This window comes from Neoarius graeffei, chromosome 2 (genome assembly GCF_027579695.1).
Source record: "Neoarius graeffei isolate fNeoGra1 chromosome 2, fNeoGra1.pri, whole genome shotgun sequence".
Classification (NCBI taxonomy): Eukaryota; Metazoa; Chordata; class Actinopteri; order Siluriformes; family Ariidae; genus Neoarius; species Neoarius graeffei.
Window position 1 is genome coordinate 29,988,898 of NC_083570.1, and position 20,626 is coordinate 30,009,523.

General features: G+C 41.8%; 1 protein-coding gene across 1 annotated transcript in view; it reads left to right on the forward strand.

Moving 5' to 3' along the window:
• The window catches only part of LOC132869326 (sterile alpha motif domain-containing protein 5-like), a 76,942-nt gene that overhangs the window by 14,328 nt on the left and 41,988 nt on the right, over positions 1 to 20,626 (forward strand). The window lies entirely within an intron of this gene.

Here is a 20,626-nt window from a genome sequence, read left to right on the forward strand (position 1 = left end):
TGGTGACATTTTGCAACATCAATCTTTTTCCATTCTTCAACAATGACCTCTTTTAGTGACTGGATGCTGGATGGAGAGTGATGCTCAACTTGTCTCTTCAGAATTCCCCGTAGGTGTTCGATTGGGTTCAGATCAGGAGGCATACTTGGCCACTGAATGACTTTCACCCTATTCTTCTTCAGAAATCCAACAGTGGCCTTAGATGTGTGTTTAGTCATGTTGGAAAAGTGCACGACGACCAAGGGCATGAAGTGATGGTAGCATCTTCTCTTTCAGTATAGGGCAATACATCTGTGAATTCATGATGCCATCAATGAAATGCAGCTCCCCGACACCAGCAGCACTCATGCAGCCCCACATAAGGACACTGCCACTACCATGTTTCACTGTAGGCACTATGCATTTTTCTTTGTATTCGTCACCTTTGTGACGCCATACAGTTTTGAAGCCATCAGTTCCAAAAAACATTTATCTTGGTCTCATCACTCCAGAGTATAGAGTCCCAGTAGTCATCATCTTTGTCAGCATGGGCCCTGGCAAACACTAGGCATGCTTTTTTGTGCCTGGGCTTTAGGAGAGGCTTCTTTCGTGGACGGCATCCATGCATGTGCACGCTGCAGTGTACGCCGTATTGTGTCACGGGAAATAGTCACCCCAGTTTAGCTTTCTACTTCATTAGATAACTGCAGTGAACTTGCATGCTGATTTTCTTCAACCCTTCTCATCAGAAGATGCTCCTGCCAAGGTGTTAACTTCCATGGACGACCTGGACGTCTCTGTGAGATGGTTGCAGTTCCATCTTTCTTAAATTTTTGTACCACTTTTGCTACAGTATTCTGACTGATAAGTAAAGCTTTGCTGATGATCTTGTAGCCTTCACCTTTGTGGTGTAAAGAAATTTATTTTCTTTGGGGAATTCTGAAGAGACAAGTTGAGCATCACTCTCCATCCAGCATCCAGTCACTAAAAGAGGTCATTGTTGAAGAATGGAAAAAGATTGATGCTGCAAAATGTCGCCAACTTGTTCATTCCATGCCTAGAAGACTTGGTGCTGTCATTAAAAATCATGGAGGCCATACAAAGTACTAGATGTAGTAGTTTTTGTTGTGGGGTGTACTCATTTTTGCACCACCCTAATTTGAGTAAAACTGAAAAATGTGTAATCTAAGTTTATATTATTAACCTTACTTTCACGTTATAAGTTAAACAGATGTTATATTAAACTTTGTCTTTTCAACATTTTGGAAATTGTTTGTGTTCATTGAGATATTGTTTAAAATGTTACTTTTCAAAGGGGGTGTTCTCATTTACGCTCAGCACACACAAGCTGTCTATACACACACACACATGCGCACTGTCTATATACCCCCCCCCCCCACACACAGTATTTACATGCACACTATTTAAACACACATGCGCACTATTTACATGTACACACTCTATTTACACGCACACACACTATTTACATGCACACACACACGAACACATCCTATTTACACACACACGCGTGCACACACTACATGCGCACACCCACACAAACTATTTACACACACAAACTATTTACATGCACACGCACACAAACTATTTACATGCACACGCACACACGAACACATCCTATTTACACGCACACGCGTGCACACACTACATGCGCGCACCCACACAAACTATTTACATGCACACGCACACAAACTATTTACACGTGTGCGCACACCCACACAAACTATTTACTCGCGCACACACACACACGCACAAACTATTTATACACACACGCGCGCGCACAAACTATTTACACACACACACATGCACACAAACTATATGCACACACACGCACACAAACTATTTACATGCACGCACACAAACACACACAACCTATTTACACACATGTGCACAAACTATTTACACGCGCGCACACACATGCACCCAAACCTTTTGCACGCATGTGCGCACAAACTATTTACACACGTGCACACATGCGCACACAAACTATTTACACGTGCACACACGCGCGCACACATACGCACACATACGCACACAAACTATTTTCACACATGCACACAAACTATTTACATGCATTCACACGCACACAAACTATTTACACGTACACACACACGCACAAACTATTTACACGTACGCGTACACACACACACTATTTACATGCATACACTCACGCACACAAACTACACAAAACAAACTATTTACACATGCACACAAACTATTTAGACACGCACACAAACTATTTACATGCACACGCACACAACCTATTTGCACACGCTCACAAACTATTTACACGCGCACAAACTATTTACACGCGCACACAAACTATTTACACGCACGCACACACACTATTTACACGCACACACACACAAACTGTGCACACGCACGCGCGCACACAAATTATCTGTCTACACACACACAAACTTTGTCTTCACGCGCACACACACAAACTGTCCACACACGTGCCTGCACACAAATTGTCTACACACACACAAACTGTCTACACACACAAAGTATTTACACCCAGAATTATACACACACACACACACACACACACACACACACACACACAGAAACTATCTGCGCACACACACACGCACACACAAATTATCCACACACAGACATTAGCTACACACAACCACACATCCTAACTATTGACACACACACACACACACACAGGAATTATATGCACACAGAAATACAATCTAACTACATACAGAAACTATGTGCATACACACACACATTGTCTACACACAAACTACCTGTCTTAAGACATGCGCGCGCACAAACTATCTGCATGCACAAACTACACACACACAAACTATCTACACACTCTCACACAGAAACTATCTGCGCACATGTGTGCACACACACACACTACACACACACACTACACACAGAAAACACACACACACGAACTATCTGCGCACACACACACACACACACACACACACACACACACACACACACAGACAAATCTCTTTCCATCTTTCTATTCTCACACACCGTCAGAAATCGGGGTACAGTTGGTGATGGTCAGGTATCCACATACAATGTCACAGTTATGTCACTGGTAAAGGTGCAGTGTGCTATAAGCAGCCATTTAGAAATTGTTTACAATGTTTGGGATCTGCGGCAAAATGGTCTGCATGATTTTGTGGCATTTTAGTTTCAGCTCAGAGATGGCCCAGCTGTGAATTTAGCTTCAGTTCATCTCTGAGCATGTTTTCATCAAAGTTGAGTTGTAGCTGTAGTTTGGCAGCCAGATTTGAGTGAGTTCATCACTGTCTTTCCACGGCATCATGAAGTAGCAATTAATCATTTGTTATTGTGAAAATGAAAATTTTTCACCTATCCTGGAAAAATCTAATATACACTATTCTAACCCAATGTTGAAGATCCATCCAGGAGAACAGATCCATGCAGGAGAGAAAGTGATGTTTGAACATTTAAGACAAGTAATACGACCCAGGCTTGTAGTACTCGAGTCCAGGACTCAGGCTCGAGTCCGACTCGTGCCTGAATTTTAAGGACTCGTGACTCAACGTGGACTTGAGCACTGATGATTTGGCATAAGATATTTATATGTACATGAATTTTGTACTAATTTCGTGCAAGAGTGTTGCACCTGCCTTAGCGCATGCATCAGATAGACTCTCAGGCGCACTCCGGACAGCGCGTGGACTCTCACCTGCACAGGATTAAGGTGCAATCAGCGCACCTATATAAAAACTGTGAAAGCACACTTACTTTGAGAAGTATTGAGTTGCGTTGCTGACACATTACTGAGCCTTATTTCCTTGTTTGGTTTCCTGATCCCTAATTTCCTCTTTCTCATCTTTTGACTCTGCCTTGTCTACAATAGCCTGTTTGTGCCTCACTCGACTGCCTGTTTCACTGTTTTATGATTTTGCCTGCCATTCTGGATTGTTTACTTGTCTTGTATTAATAAACCCACCTTCTGCACTTACAGCCGTCTCCCAACCATCTCTGACAGAATATTTTGGATTCCCTGAATTCTAAGTGTTTTACGCTCCTTGTATTATTGGCTTTAAGTGCTGCATGTGACACTGTCAACCGTAGAATACTTATTGATCGGCTGCAAAGCAAAGTTGGGCTACAGGGAACTGTTCTCAAGTGGTTCAGTTCATATTTGTCAAACAGAAGTCAGCGGATTTCCATTCAGGGAACACTCTCTCTAGATGTTTTAGCCTTGAATGTGGGGTGCCTCAGGGTTCCTGTTTGGGACCTCTCTTGTTCATTATCTACACATCAAGGCTATTTGATGTTATAGAGAAACGTCTTCCGGTAGTTGATTGCTTTGCAGATAATACACAGATTTACCTAAGTTTTAAGCCAGATATTGAGGTAAATCAAGATGCATGATGAATGAGGGCAATGGAAGGTATTGCGAATATTCAGAGGTGGATGATTAGTGACAGGCTCTTATTGATGACAAAAGTGAAGTGTTACTGATTGGGTCTAAGTACCAACTTGGTAAGATAGATCTGAATTGTAGTTTGCGCGTCGGTGATATTAGTCCTGCTACCAGTCCTTGGAGTTTAGGTGTCTGGTTTGATGACAAAATGTTCATGTCAATGCATATTACAAAGGTATGTGGCAGTGCATTTTTTTTTTTTTTTTACTTGCATGATATTAAAAGAATTAAGAAGTGTTTGTCTAGGGAAGGTCTGCGTACACTTGCCCATGCTTTTATTACATCTCATCTTGATTACTGTAATAGTTTAATGTATGGACTTCTTAATGTACAGATTGCTAAGTTACAGCGTGTACAGAATGGTGCTGCAAGATTGATCATGGACATACCTAAGTATTCTCACTTAATTCCAGCATTTTATGAACTTCACTGGCTGCCTCTTATGCACAGAATTTCTTTTAAGATTCTTGTTCTTACTTTTAAAGCTATTTATGGACTGGCTCCATCATCTTAATGATGTAATTAGTATTAAACAAAAGAGCTCATACTGTTTACAGTCTAATAATAGCTTAATGTTAAGTTCTTTGGGAGGTCATGCGTAAAACACAGGGTGCTAGGTCCTTTATGTATGCCGCACCAACTTTATGGAACAGCCTTCCTCCTTGTCTCTGTGAAATTAAATCACTTTGTGTATTTAAATGCGAGTTGAAGACGCATTTGTTTATGGCTGCATTTTGATTTCATTTATGAATTTTATTAGTGGTGGTACTACTTTATTTTATTTAGTTTATTATATTTTAATTTATTTTATGGTATTTTAATTGCATCTTTTTAGCTGTTGTATTTTTTAGATAATTGGTTGTATTGATATTTATTTTTGACATTTTAAAGTGCTAAATAATTTTTCTTATCATTGTATGTAAATGGCACTATATAAACTTATATTAAATTATTATTATATTATTAAAGAGAATACACATTCATCTGTTCATACGTCATGTTCAGGAACAAACGCTTGTTAATGGCGCTAAAACAGCCACCGTCAAATGGTGCGGTTGGAGTCTTGTTCTTGGACTCGACTCGGACTCGACTCAAATTTTTTTTAATGACTTGGACTTGACTCAGACTTGAACACTGGGGACTTGAGACTGTACTCGGACTCGAAGTTTAGTGACTTGATTACAACACTGCTACAACCCTTCACTGTAGTTATGGAATGAAGGGGATTTGCATGTAATACTGCAACTTCTCCTGATGTACAAACACTTGATCTAGTGTGTGCGTGTTCATGTGTGCATAGTGCTCACCACAATTATTGGCATCCCTTGTAAAAATTAGTTAAAAGGGTTAGAAAAAAAAATTCCAAATTTTGTTGAAGTCGCTTCATCTCACACTGAAAAAATGAGAAAAATCCACTCTATAATTAAGAGATTTATTTAGAAAAAAACAAATCTCTTATCAAGAAATATTTTAACCATAAACACGTGCCACAATTATTTGCACCCCTGAAAATTATAGTGAACAGAATGTAGCTGAAGCACATTTCCCATTAACTTGTATATTTCTGAGTTGATTGGAGTGTGTAAAAACTTTCAAGCATGACTTTCTGATAAATTGGAGTACAAATATGAGGTGACAGAGGCCATTTTCAGGTGAGTAGCTATTTTTTAAATAACCATTCTTTGACTTGAATGAAGGTCAACACACTTCTTCATTTGGTTTGTGCGCTGTCTTATCTTTCCCATATTGATGGATGAAATTAACATGGGACACATAAGATCCCATCAACATGGGAAAGATAAGACAACACACAAACCAAATGAAGAAGTGTGTTGACATTCATTCAAGTCATGGAATGGTTATTTAAAATAGCTATTCACCTGAAAATGTCCATTTCTACTGTTAGGGTGATGATAAAAAAGTGGACATCAACTGGAACTGTTACAAACTTGCCTATAAGATGACCCAAGTTTATTTTGCCCCCATGTACAGTGAAGAGGATGGTAAGAGAGACAAAAAAAATCCCCAAGGATCATTGTTAGGGAATTATAAGAAAAAACTAAAATCTTGTAAGTCTCCAAGACCACCATCAGATACCACCTCTATACCAACAGATTATTTGGAAGGTATACTGGGGGGGAGGGACCTTTTCTGTCAATTAACCACCAATGTAAGTACCTTGAGCGTGCGAAATGCTACTACTTCTTTGACTGGAACAGTCTTCTGTGGTCTGATGAAATGAATTGAGCTTTTTGGCAATAAACACTCAAGGTGGGTTTGGCATAAAAAGGCAGATGGCTATTATGAAAATAAACTTATTCCAACTGTAAAACATGGTGGAGGTTCTGTGATATTACAAAGCTGTTTTTCTTCTAAAGACCCTGGAAATCTTATTAGGGTACATGGCATAATGGACTCCATGAAATACCAAAAGATTTTAAGTCACAATCTGGCTGCCTCTGCCAGGAAACTAAAACCGGGTTGTCATTCAATGAGCCGAAGCATACGTCCAAATCATACAAAAAAAAAAAAGTCTCAGTGCTGTTTTATTGGGACTTTATTGGTTGAAAGTAATTATTTCTTAATGAGTGATTTGTTTTTCTTTAAATACATTTATTTTAGTTAAAGGGTGGATTTTTCTCATTTTTTCAGTTTAAGAAAAAGCTACTTCACCAAAAGCGTTTTTTTTTTTGTTGTTGTTTTATTTTAATTCTGAGCCTTTTTACTAATCTTTACAAGGGGTGCCAATAATAGTGGAGGGTACTGTGTGTGTTGTATATACATTTATAAAAGGTACATGCACACGAGTGTATTTACTGGGAAATACACCACTTGTATTTTTCATATGAACTACATCTGGAACATTGACATATTTCAGTAATATTGGCTGGCATTGAGTGGTACAGTGGTGCTTGAAAGTTTGTGAACCCTTTAGAATTTTCTATATTTCTGCATAAATATGACCTAAAACATCATCAGATTTTCACACAAGTCCTAAAAGTAGATAAAGAGAACCCAGTTAAACAAATGAGACAAAAATAGAATACTTGGTCATTTATTTATTGAGGAAAATCATCCAGTGTAACATATCTGTGAGTGGCAAAAGTATGTGAACCTCTAGGATTAGCAGTTAATTTGAAGGTGAAATTAGAGTCAGGTGTTTTCAGTCAATGGGATGACAATGAGGAGTGAGTGGGCATCCTGTTTTATTTAAAGAACAGGGATCTATCAAAGTCTGATCTTTACAACACATGTTTGTGGAAGTGTATTATGGCATGAACAAAGGAGATTTCTGAGGACCTCAGAAAAAAGTGTTGTTGATGCTCATCAGGCTGAAAAAGGTTATAAGAGCATCTCTAAAGAGTTTGGACTCCACCAATCCACAGTCAGAGAGACTGTGTACAAATGGAGGAAATTCAAGACCATTGTTACCCTCCCTAGGAGTGGTAGACCAACAAAGATCACTCCAAGAACAAGGCGTGTAATAGTCGGTGAGGTCACAAAGGACCCCAGGGTAACTTCTAAGCAACTGAAGGCCTCTCTCACATTGGCTAATGTTAATGTTCATGAGTCCACCATCAGGAGAACACTGAACAACAATGGTGTGCATGGCAGGGTTGCAAGGAGAAAGCCACTGCTCCCCAAAAAGAACATTGCTGCTCGTCTGCTGTTTGCTAAAGATCACGTTGACAAGCCAGAAGGCTATTGGAAAAATGTTTTGTGGATGGATGAGACCAAAACAGAACTTTTTGGTTTAAATGAGAAGTGTTATGGTTGGAGAAAGGAAAACTGCATTCCAGCAGAAGAACTTTATCCCATCTGTGAAACATGGTGGTGGTACTATCATGGTTTGGGCCTGTTTTGCTGCATCTGGGCCAGGACGGCTTGCCATCATTGATGGAACAATGAATTCTGAATTATACCAGCGAATTCTAAAGGAAAATGTCAGGACATCTGTCCATGAACTGAATCTCAAGAGAAGGTGGGTCATGCAGCAAGACAACGACCCTAAGCACACAAGTCGTTCTACCAAAGAATGGTTAACCCTTTGGTGACTGACCCCTTGAAAATGGTTCCTCCAGGAACGATGACGTTTCAGTTGTCAAGACAACGGAAAAACTAAAATACAAAAACAGAAAGATACGTCACAATGCTCTTGTGCACAAAACAAAATGCTCTTGTATTTGTATTTGTATTTTAGTTTTTCCGTTGTCTTGACAACTGAAACGTCATGGTTCCTGGAGGAACCATTTTCAAGGGGTCAGTCACCAAAGGGTTAAAGAAGAATAAAGTTAATGTTTTGGAATGGCCAAGTCAAAGTCCTGAGCTTAATCCAATCGAAATCTTGTGGAAGGACCTGAAGTGAGCAGTTCATGTGAGGAAACCCACCAACATCCCAGAGTTGAAGCTGTTCTGTACGGACGAATGGGCTAAAATTCCTCCAAGCCGGTGTGCGGGACTGATCAACAGTTACCGCAAACGCTTAGTTGCAGTTATTGCTGCACAAGGGGGTCACACCAGATACTGAAAGCAAAGGTTCACATACTTTTGCCCCTCACAGATATGTAATATTGGCTCATTTTCCTCAATAAATAAATGACCAAGTATAATATTTTTGTCTCATTTATTTAATTTGGTTCTCTTTATCTACTTTTAGGACTTGTGTGAAAATCTGATGATGTTTTAGGTCATATTTATACAGAAATATAGAAAATTCTAAAGGGTTCACAAACTTTCAAGCACCACTGTATATCAGATATATTCCATTCAGCTCACATGATGATATTGAATGAGTTGAAGATGAGTTCAGTATCATGCTACCTGAATGGAATATATCTGACATACAACCCAAAAAAGCCATTATTATTATTATTATTATTATTATTATTATTATTATTATTATTATTATTATACTACATTCCTTTCAGTTGTTTGATGCATCTTTCTCTTTCAAAATTCTCTCAAAATCTTCCGTATTTAAGAAAGCAAACCTGGTGGCCATGTTTGTTTCCAAATTGTCACAGTCGCTCGCAAGAACAGAAGTTTTACATCTGGGCAATTCCAGCGTTATGGACGTGACACTTGAACTCAAAATGGCAACAAATGACCCAGTGCATGTTTTATTGTCTCCCAGTATTTAAACAGGTGTTGCATATTTTAAGGCTGTACCATACTGGAGAAGTGATAGAACAAGAACAATTCCCATAGTACATCTAGGGCATGCCAGAAAGTGCCAATAAAAGATGCGTTATGGATGTGACAGAAAAAGTATCACTTTTCTTGGGTGACTGTACATTTTTATCAAACTCTGTGAAATTGTAAACCTAATGTCGAAATGGAGATATCCATTTGATAGAGGGGTCCAAGGTGAATATTAAAAAATCTTTGTTTAAAATATTTTGTATTTCATGCAGAGTTTCAGAAGGAAAAGTCAGCGTTATGGATGTGACGAAATTTCGTTATGGATGTGACGCGTCTGAAATAGACATGGCATATGTTTAGAAAATCAGCAATTTAACCACCATAACCCTTTGAAAAACTCTAAATATCAGCTAAAACTATCAAAGTTCTTAAATAATATTTAGGATGGCTATTGTTTTGCTGTTTTGTGGATTTTAGCATACATTTCTGTGGCTTGTGGCAATAATATAGAATTGTACATGATCAAAGTTGATTTTAGCTTGGGGTTTACATTATAAGAAAGAAAGACTGACAGTGACACATTAGGTTGGTTACAAATTGGTTCAACTTATTCACATCTGTAAAATACAGGCCTAGGTGAGATCTCTGGGAGTGGTTTTGATGTATTACATGTTGCTTTATTTTTGCATGGTGAGGTTGACATTTACATGGAATTGCCCATCTCCAACGTGTGCTGTCATGTCTTGACAACCATGCAATATCGTAAACCATATTCAGCACTCATTCTCCATTGGGTAGAGTGATGTAATAGATGTAGGATCAGCAATATGCTAACAATATTGCATGCTATCAAACCAAATGAGTAAAATCCACTACAAGGGAATAGAATACATGTTTTTAGTCCATTGAAAAGTGTCGTGTATGTATAATAATATCCAATATCTCACTAGTGAAGATATCGATGAATTGTTTTGATACATTTCCGTATGTTTTGCTTGTGAATGTGTCTATATAATAAAAACACATGTTGGATTGAAGATATGAATTTTTTTTCTTCTCATGTTGAAAAACTCATTCTTTCATATAAAATACATTGCAGATCTGAGAAACATTTAGACTGTGGAAACGCATCTACTGATGCAGCTGGACACATCGTCAGTGATGTTCCTGGAATCATTGGGTGTTTCGGGTCTTTCAACATCATACATCCTCATCCAGGTGACCCAGCCAGGGCTGATCAGACCCCAGCTTGTGTCCAGATGGCATGCTAGCTACCACGACTCCATGGTTCTCCTCTCTTGAGCCACAGCCATCTTGAGGCCCTCTCTGCCACTTCGACGGTATTGCGGATGGCTCTCCTCTTCTGCTGTCCGACAATGCCTAAACACCCCAGTGCGCTGGCCAAGGACCAGGCCGCAAAGCCTCTGCAGCCTACCTCAACTGGAAGGCACTTTGCCCTCCATCCTGACTGCTGGCAGTCATTGACCAGCCCCGTGTACTTGGAGAGCTTCCTTTCAAAAGCTTCTTCCAGGCGGTCTTCCCACGGGACTGTCAGCTCCAGCATTACGACCTGCTTGGTGGCCTCAGATACAAGGACGATATCAGGACGGAGGGTGGTGACTGCAATGTGGCCGGGGAACTTCAGTTGTTTTTCAAGGTCCACTAGCAGCTGCCAGTCTCTTGCAGAGGTCAGGATGCCTGCTGGTGCTTTCTTTGCTCGGGCAACCTGCTCCCCAGCCCTGACAAAGGCGATGGTATACTTGGGGGGGCGCAGCTGTTTTGCCCATACCAGTCCTGTTGATGGCTTCAGTGATGGTCTTCAGGACTTGGTCATGCCTCCACCAGTAACGTCCTTCTCCAAGTGCTGTTGTGCAGCAGCTAAGAACATGTTCCAAGGTGCCTCTCTTGGAACACAATGGGCAAGCTGGTGACTCTGCAAGACCCCATGCATGCAGGTTTGATGGACTGGGCAACACATCGTACACTGAAGTTAACAAAAAACAACCCTACAACGAAAGAGGAAAAAATAGCACACGCTTGCTTGGCTGTAGGAAATATTCGTTTTCCCTCCACACATTGTTTTTGATACTCCAGTGCATATTTGACCAAATATTGGGGGAAAAAAGTGTGTGTGTATACAATAATGCAGCGCTTTCATTAATCTAGGTGATCAGTTCATGATTTTTTTTTTTGTTGAAAAACTCATTCTTTCATATAAAATACATTGCAGATCTGAGAAACATTTAGAGAATATTGGATGGCTTTTTTTTGTGGTATATCAGATGTACCATTTGGCTAGCATGATATTGAACTAGTCGAAGACAAGTTCAGTATCATGCTAGGTGAATGGAATGTATCTGATATATCACAAAAAATCCAGCCAATAGTATTATTATTAGTAGTATACATACACATTTGATGGAACAATTATAGATTTTACAAAAAGTTAATAACAGGGTTATTAAAGTTTAAAAGGGTATTAAAAGTTAATAACTTACCAATATTGAATGCTGATTCTGGTTGAATTTATGTTGTCAATGTTCTGTCAATCCAACATACATGTACAAAGTCAAAGTTCTAACAAAAAAAAAAGGAAAAATGTCCAAAAAGCCTGAAGAACAGCCTTGCAAAGCCCTACAAGAACAATCATACAGCTATATACAAGCTATATACAGGTTGACAGTTCAAGTTCAAAGTTACTTTTGAGAGTAGTTAATTGTTACATTGCCTCGTCATGTCTCTTCTTCATTTGCTTTATCCGGGGCTGGGTCGCGGAGGCAGCAGTCTGAGCATGGAAGCCCAAACTTCCCTTTCCCCAGACACCTCGGCCAGCTCCTCGGGAAGAATACCGAGGCGTTCCCAAGCCAGCCGAGAGACATAGTCCCTCCAGCGTGTCCTGGGTCTTCCCCGGGGCCTCCTCCCAGGGGGACATGCCTGGAACACCTCCCCAGGGAGGCGTAAGGAGGCATCCGAAGGAGATGCCTGAGCCACCTCAGCTGATTCCTCTTGATGTGGAGGAGCAGCGGCTCTACTCCGAGCTCCTCCTGAGTGACTGTGCTTCTCACCCTATCTCTAAGGGAGCGCCCAGCCACCCTGCGAAGGAAACTCATTTCGGCCGCTTGTATCCACGATCTTGTTCTTTCGGTCATTACCCAAAGCTCATGACCATAGGTGAGAGTCGGAACGTAGATCGACCGGTAAATCGAGAGCTTCACCTTTTGGCTCAGCTCCTTCTTCACCACGACGGACCGGTAAAGCCTCCGGTGCAGAGGCTGCACCGATCCGCCTGTCGATCTTGCGCTCTATCCTTCCCTCACTCGTGAACAAGATCCTGAGATACTTAAACTCCTCCACTTGAGGGCAAGCCACCCTTTTCCAGTCGAGAACCATGGCCTCGGACTTGGAGGTGCTGATTCTCATCCCAGCCGCTTCACACTTGACTGCAAACCGCCCCAGTGCATGCTGAAGGTCCTGGTTTGAAGAAGCCAACAGGACAACATCATCCGCAAAAAGCAGAGATGAAATCCTGTGGTTCCCAAACAGGATTCCTTCCAGCCCCTGGCTGCATCTAAAAATTCTGTCCATAAAAATTATGAACAGAACCAGTGACAAAAGGCAGCCCTGCCAGAATCCAACATGCATGTATTACAGGTCTGACTTACTGCCGGTAATGTGAACCAGACTCCTGCTCCGTTCGTATAGGGACCGGACAGCCCTTAGCAAAGAGCACTGAACCCCATACTCCCGAAGCACCTCCCACAGAATACCCCGAGGGACACGGTCAAATGCCTTCTCCAGATCCACAAAGCACATGTGGACTGGTTGGGCAAACTCCCATGAACCCTCTAGCACCCTATGAAGGGTATAGAGCTGGTCCAGTATTCCAAGACCAGGACAAAAACCGCATTGTTCCTCCTGGATCCGAGGTTCGACTATTGGCCAAATTCTCCTCTCCAGTACCCTGGAGTAAACCTTCCCGGGGAGGCTGAGAAGTGTGATTCCCCTATAATTGGAGCACACTGTCCGGTCCCCTTTCTTAAAAAGAGGGACCACCACCCCAGTCTGCCACTCCAGAGGCACTGTCCCCGACTGCCACGCGATGCTGCAGAGGCGTGTCAGCCAAGACAGCCCCACAACATCCAGAGACTTGAGATACTAGGGGCGGATCTCATCCACCCCCGGTGCCTTGCCACCGAGGAGCTTGAAAACCACCTCAGTGACTTCGGCTTGGGTAATGGACGAGTCCACCTCTGAGTCATCAACCTCCGCTTCCTCAATGGAAGACGTGATGGTGGGATTGAGGAGATCCTTGAAGTATTCCTTCCACCGCCCGACAATGTCCCCAGTCGAGGTCAACAGCTCCCCACCCGCACTGTAAACAGTGTTGGTAGAGTACTGCTTCCCCCTCCTGAGGTGCCGGACGGTTTGCCAGAATTTCTTCGAGGCCGACCGATAGTCCTCCTCCATGGCCTCACCGAACTCCTCCCAGTTCCGAGTTTTTGCCTCCGTAACTGCCCGAGCTGCGGCACGCCTGGCCTGCCGATACCCATCAGCTGCCTCCGGAGGCCAACATGGCCCGATAGGACTCCTTCTTTAGCTTGACAACCCCTCCTAGAACTGCCACCTTATTGTGGTGGAGGGGTTTGTGTGCTTGAATGATCCTAGGAGCTATGTTGTCGGGGGCATTACGCCCCTGTTAGGGTCTCCCAAGGCAGACAGGTCCTAGGTGACAGGCCAGACCAAGAGCAGTTCACCAAAACCCTTATGGATAAAAAAAAAAAAAATCAAGGACCGTGACGTCGCCTGGTATGGCATAGCCGGGGCCCCACCCTGGAGCCAGGCCCGGGGTTGGGGCTTGTATGCGAGCACTTGGTGGCCGGGCCTGTACCCACGGGGCCCGGCCGGGCTCAGCCCGAAGTGGTGACGTGGGCCCGACCTCCTGTGGGTTCACCACCCACAGAGGTAGCCGTAGGGGGCTGGTGCAGTGTGGATTAGCAGGCCTAGACATTAGCATTTACCATTGGTGGCCCATTGGACCAGTGGAATTGAAAAGTTACTGGCTCAAATGGGAAATGGCCTGAATGCGCGCGGTACCTGAACCACGGCTGCCGCAGGCAGCCGCTGCAAGCACCACAGGTGCTTGCACAAAGAGGGGGGTCCGGGGGCCCTCCCCTGGAAAATTTTGATTTTTCAATTCGTGCATTCTGGTCCATTTTAAGGTGAAATTAATGAAAATAAGATTATTCATATTTTGTTAACATTATTATATCTTTATTGTTTGTTCACATTGATATTTTATTGTTTGCATTTCTTGTTCTATCAATTTCTTAGTTACATTTAAAACTTTCCTTTGCTCTTGTTCTCTGTTCGTTTAACACATGCTGTTGGTTACTGTTTTACATTAACAATTGTTTGTATAAGTTTTAGAATAAGCTACAGTGGGGCAAAAAAGTATTTAGTCAGTCACCAATTGTGCAAGTTCTCCCACTTAAAAAGATGAGAGAGGCCTGTAATTTTCATCATAGGTATACCTCAACTATGAGAGACGAAATGAGAAAAAAAAATCCAGAAAATCACATTGTCTGTCTGATTTTTAAAGAATTTATTTGCAAATTATAGTGGAAAATAAGTTTTTGGTCAATAACAAAAGTTCATCTCAATACTTTGTTATATACCCTTTGTTGGCAATGACAGAGGTCAAACGTTTTCTGTAAGTCTTCACAAGGTTTTCACACACTGTTGCTGGTATTTTGGCCCATTCCTCCATGCAGATCTCCTCTAGAGCAGTGATATTTTGGGGCTGTCACTGGGCAACACGGACTTTCAACTCCCTCCAAAGATTTTCTATGGGGTTGAGATCTGGAGACTGGCTAAGCCACTCCAGGACCTTGAAATGCTTCTTACGAAGCCGCTCTTTCTTTGCCCGGGCGGTGTGTTTGGGATCATTGTCATGCTGAAAAACCCAGCCACGTTTCATCTTCAATGCTCTTGCTGATGGAAGGAGGTTTTCACTCAAAATCTCATGATACATGGCCCCATTCATTCTTTCCTTTACACGGATCAGTCGTCCTGGTCCCTTTGCAGAAAAACAGCCCCAAAGCATGATGTTTCCACCCCCATGCTTCACAGTAGGTATGGTGTTCTTTGGATGCAACTCAGCATTCTTTCTCTTTCAAACACGACAAGTTGAGTTTTTACCAAAAAGTTCTATTTTGGTTTCATCTGACCATATGATATTCTCCCAATCCTCTTCTGGATCATCCAAATAGCAAACTTCAGATGGGCCTGGACATGCACTGGCTTAAGCAGGGGGACACGTCTGGCACTGCAGGATTTGAGTCCCTGGTGGCGTAGTGTGTTACTGATGGTAGCCTTTGTTACTTTGGTCCCAGCTCTCTGCAGGTCATTCATTAGGTCCCCCCGTGTGGTTCTGGGATTTTTGCTCACCGTTCTTGTGATCATTTTGACCCCACAGGGTGAGATCTTGCGTGGAGCCCCAGATCGAGGGAGATTATCAGTGGTCTTGTATGTCTTCCATTTTCTAATAATTGCTCCCACAGTTGATTTCTTCACACCAAGCTGCTTACCTATTGCAGATTCAGTCTTCCCAGCCTGGTGCAGGTCTACAATTTTGTTTCTGGTGTCCTTTGACAGCTCTTTGGTCTTGGCCATAGTGGAGTTTGGAGTGTGACTGTTTGAGGTTGTGGACAGGTGTCTTTTATACTGATAACGAGTTCAAACAGGTTCCATTAATACAGGTAACGAGTGGAGGACAGAGGAGCCTCTTAAAGAAGTTGTTACAGGTCTGTGAGAGCCAGAAATCTTGCTTGTTTGTAGGTGACCAAATACTTATTTTACCGAGGAATTTACCAATTAATTCATTAAAAATCCTACAATGTGATTTCCTGGATTCTTTCCCCCCATTCTGTCTCTCATAGTTGAAGTGTAGCTATGATGAAAATTACAGGCCTCTCTCATCTTTTTAAGTGGGAGAACTTGCACAATTGGTGGCTGACTAAATACTTTTTTGCCCCACTGTAAGTCTTGCCTCACCATGCTATAAACTAACTTGTTTATAGAATAAGCTTTGCCTGTAACCCACCCTGTGTGATGTAGACATATTTTCCTTTTTTGTCATGGTTTCAACTTTGGCTCATATATTCTCAACATTGTAGATATTGAATTCTGACCATTGTAGATATTCTTATAGAAATAGAAGTACAATGAATTTTTAAATACACCTTTATATAATAGCCACAAGACGCACACAGGCCAGTCCCAAGTCTGGATGAAAGGTGAGGGTGGCATACTAACCCTTATCATGCTGGATTTAAATGGGCATTTTTATTGCCTATGAAGAAATTTTATTTCTTAATTAATAAAATATCATGAGAATCATTGACAAACCATACAGTTCCTGAAAGGTTGGACTTTGGGGAATAATCTAGTGAGATTTTTGCAAAGTCTTACCTGCTCAGGGGTGATTTATAACCCTAATTACCTGTTAATTAGCTAATTAACAGGTATGCTCAGGTGAGCCAAAAAGGGGTGAAATGTTATTTTTTTAAATAAGACAAGATATAAACACCAAATTTTCAGGATATGTCCTTAGGGGAACTAGTAGTAAATTTTTGCTAATTCGGCTCATTTGCATAAGCGTTGCCATGGCAACAGCAGATACCCAAGCAACTGGGGGTATACTGGGTTTAGCATGGTCTGGTTGTACCAGAGAGGGTCAGAATAGTTATTATTTGTTGTAATGAACTAATGTAGACTAGGCGTGTGCAAAATAATCGTCATGACAATGCATCGCGATACTAACTTTCACGATATACTGTATCGATTCTTGACGGCAAATATCGATTATTAATTTTAAAAAATGAATAAATAAAATTGTATGAATGGTTGGCGAACATCAGCCAAAAACAAGTAGAATACAACTTCCAGTCCTGTAGATGTCGCCGTGGAGTTTTTGACGCCTGCTGCCTTCATGCCAGTGGCATTTCCGGCGGCGGGCTACTGTGACCTAGACATTCTGCATAGACATCATATGCGACTGCGACTCTGTTTACAAATTCCAACATGGAAGAAACCGAAAAGATTCGTCCGCCTCCGTCAAATTTTAAAGCTGATGTTTGGGCACATTTCGGCTTCAAAAACAAAGAGGGTAAAAATGAAATTGACATGACAAACGCAATTTGCAGGTACTGTAACACGATGATGAAGTATTGTGGGAACACAACAAACTTAAGAGCACACGTGCAGAGGCGCCATCCAGAAAAACTGCAACAGCAGCAAGCACCGCAACCCATGACAAGACAAACGACCGTTGATAGCAAACTTGCACCTTCATCTGCACGTGCCAGAAAAATCACTGAGTCGATTGACGAGTTTATTTGCCAGGATTTACGGCCATACAGCGTGGTTGAGAACAGTGGGTTCAGAAATATGATAAACATACTCCAATCCAATCCCAATCCACTTTATTTATATAGCACAATTTTAACAAACACGGGGTTTCCAAAGTGCTGTACACCACAACAGTAAACAGTAGACAAAAATAAATAAATGAATAAAATCAACAATAAATAAAATAAGTATAAAATAAGTAAAAACAGTAAAATAAGTATAAAATAAGTAAAAACTCATAACCCACCCAACACTTCTACATCACATCAACACACCATCCAGTGTCCAAAGGCCAAATGAAAAAGGTGGGTTTTTATCATAGTTTTAAAAAGAGACAAAGATGGGGCTTGTCTAATGTGGAGTGGCAAAGCATTCCACAATTTTGGGGCTGCTACAGCAAAGGCACGTTCTCCTCTGTTTTTTAACCTGGTTCGGGGTACAGCCAAAAGCAACTGGTCAGCTGACCTAAGAGAACGGCTGGGAATGTAAGGTTGTAGCAGCTCAGAGAGGTATGGTGGGGCAAGGCCATTTAAAGCTTTAAAAGCAAACAAAAGTATTTTAAAATGAATCCTAAAATGAACAGGTAACCAGTGCAGTGAGGCCAGAATAGGTGTAATGTGGTCATACTTTCTGGTGTTCGTTAAGAGGCGAGCGGCAGCATTTTGCACTAATTGCAAACGGGCAATGGAGGACTCACTAACTCCCATATATACCCATATATACTCGAGCCTTGCTATGTGATCCCGAGCTGAAAACAATTTTAATGGTCCCAGACATGTATGAAGAGGTAAAGCTACAAGTTAAAAAATCCCTTGCCTCCGCAGAAAGCGTTGCCCTCACATGCGATGGGTGGACTTCGCGAGCCACGGAGCCATACCTCACCATAACATCGCACCACATTGACGAGAGCTGGGAGTTAGTTTCCCATGTGTTACAGACTAGGGCTATGTTTGAGTCCCACACCGGCACTAACATTGCCCAGGTGCTGAGAGCGGCGCTGGAAGAATGGGAGTTGATTAACAAAGACCCTGCAATAGTAACAGACAATGCTTCGAATATGACCATCGCTGCACAGCTGGCAGAAATGCCACATTTCAGGTGTTTTGCTCACACCCTGAATTTGGCATCCCAGCGTGCCCTGAAGCTCCCCACTGTCACTAGATTGCTAGGGAGAGTAAGACGGGTGACAGCTTTTTTCAGACGCAGCACTGTTGCGTCCCACGTACTGCGTGAGAAGCAAACTTTGCTGAATCTCCCTCGCCACAAATTGATTACAGACAATTCATCGATATCCTCATGAAGGAGATGTTGGAAAATGTTACTTAGTGTCCCGAATGTATCTCATATGAAAAACGAGTGCCATATTTCCCAGTAAAACTCTCATGTCTATATAATAAATAACACATATAGTTAATGCTATCTAAAACAGAATGGTGTCAGCATTAACTTTTTCAGCAGTTTGTGCTACAGTAGCTGTTCTGTGGGATTCAACCATATGGGCTAGCCTTTGTGTCCCATGTAAATCAACACTTTGCCAGTTCACCGGTTATCCTTCCTTGAACCACTTTTGGTAGGTACTAACCACTGCATACCAGGAACACCCCACAAGATGTGACATTTTGGAGATGCTCAGACCCAGTCTAGCCATCACAATTTGGCCCTTGTCAGATCCTTACACTTGCCCATTTTTCCTGCTTCCAACACATCAACTTCAAGAACTGACTTTTCTCTTAACACCAAATATATCCTATCCCCTGACAAGTGCCAATGTAATGAGATGATCTTATTCACTTCACCTGTCAGTAGTCATAATGTGATAGCTGATCGGTGTCAGATGTGGTTGTAACAGGCAAGATAGTTATTTAACTAATATTTAGCAGTTTTGGTAACACGTGTTGACCATAAACCTAGCAGAGGTTAGAATATGCTTCCAGTACACTTCCCAAGTTGAAACATTAAATCACAGACCACTGCTCTCATCAAAAAAATGAGGGTGCAAAAATTACCTGTTTGGTAATGGTAAGATGATCCGCAGTTTGTGCTTGCTCATTATTTCAGATTGTTGTGGTTTGTCATGACTAAACAGCCTAGTCTCTAATTAATGTGTAACCTTAAACAAAACTCCCTACCATTTTACACACACACACACACACACACACACACACACACACACACACACACACGCGCACACACCCCTTCTCCAATTCCAAAAAAGTTAGGGTGCTGTGTAAAATGTAAATGAAAACAGAATGTGATGATTTGCAAATCATGAAAACCCCAGCTTTCATTGAAAATAGTACAAAGATCCAATGTTGAAAATGAGAAATTTTGTTTTATGAAAAATATATGCTCATTTTGAATTTGATGCCAGCAACACATTTCAAAAAAGTTGAGACAAGGGCATGTTTACCACTGTGTTGCGTCGGCTCTCCTTTTAACAACTGTGGCAGCCGCTCAAGAAACCCTCTGCCATCTCTCTGTATCGCTCCTCACTCTGTCATCCCGATGGTACTGAAGAGAAAGTGGTACTTCAGCACCCCTGTTTTGGACCATCACATCCAGCGTGGCCAAATGGCAGAGCCTGCCAACTACACACAACTGACTCCACTCAAGCGGCGCTGCTTTCTACCCTTCTCAAGCAGC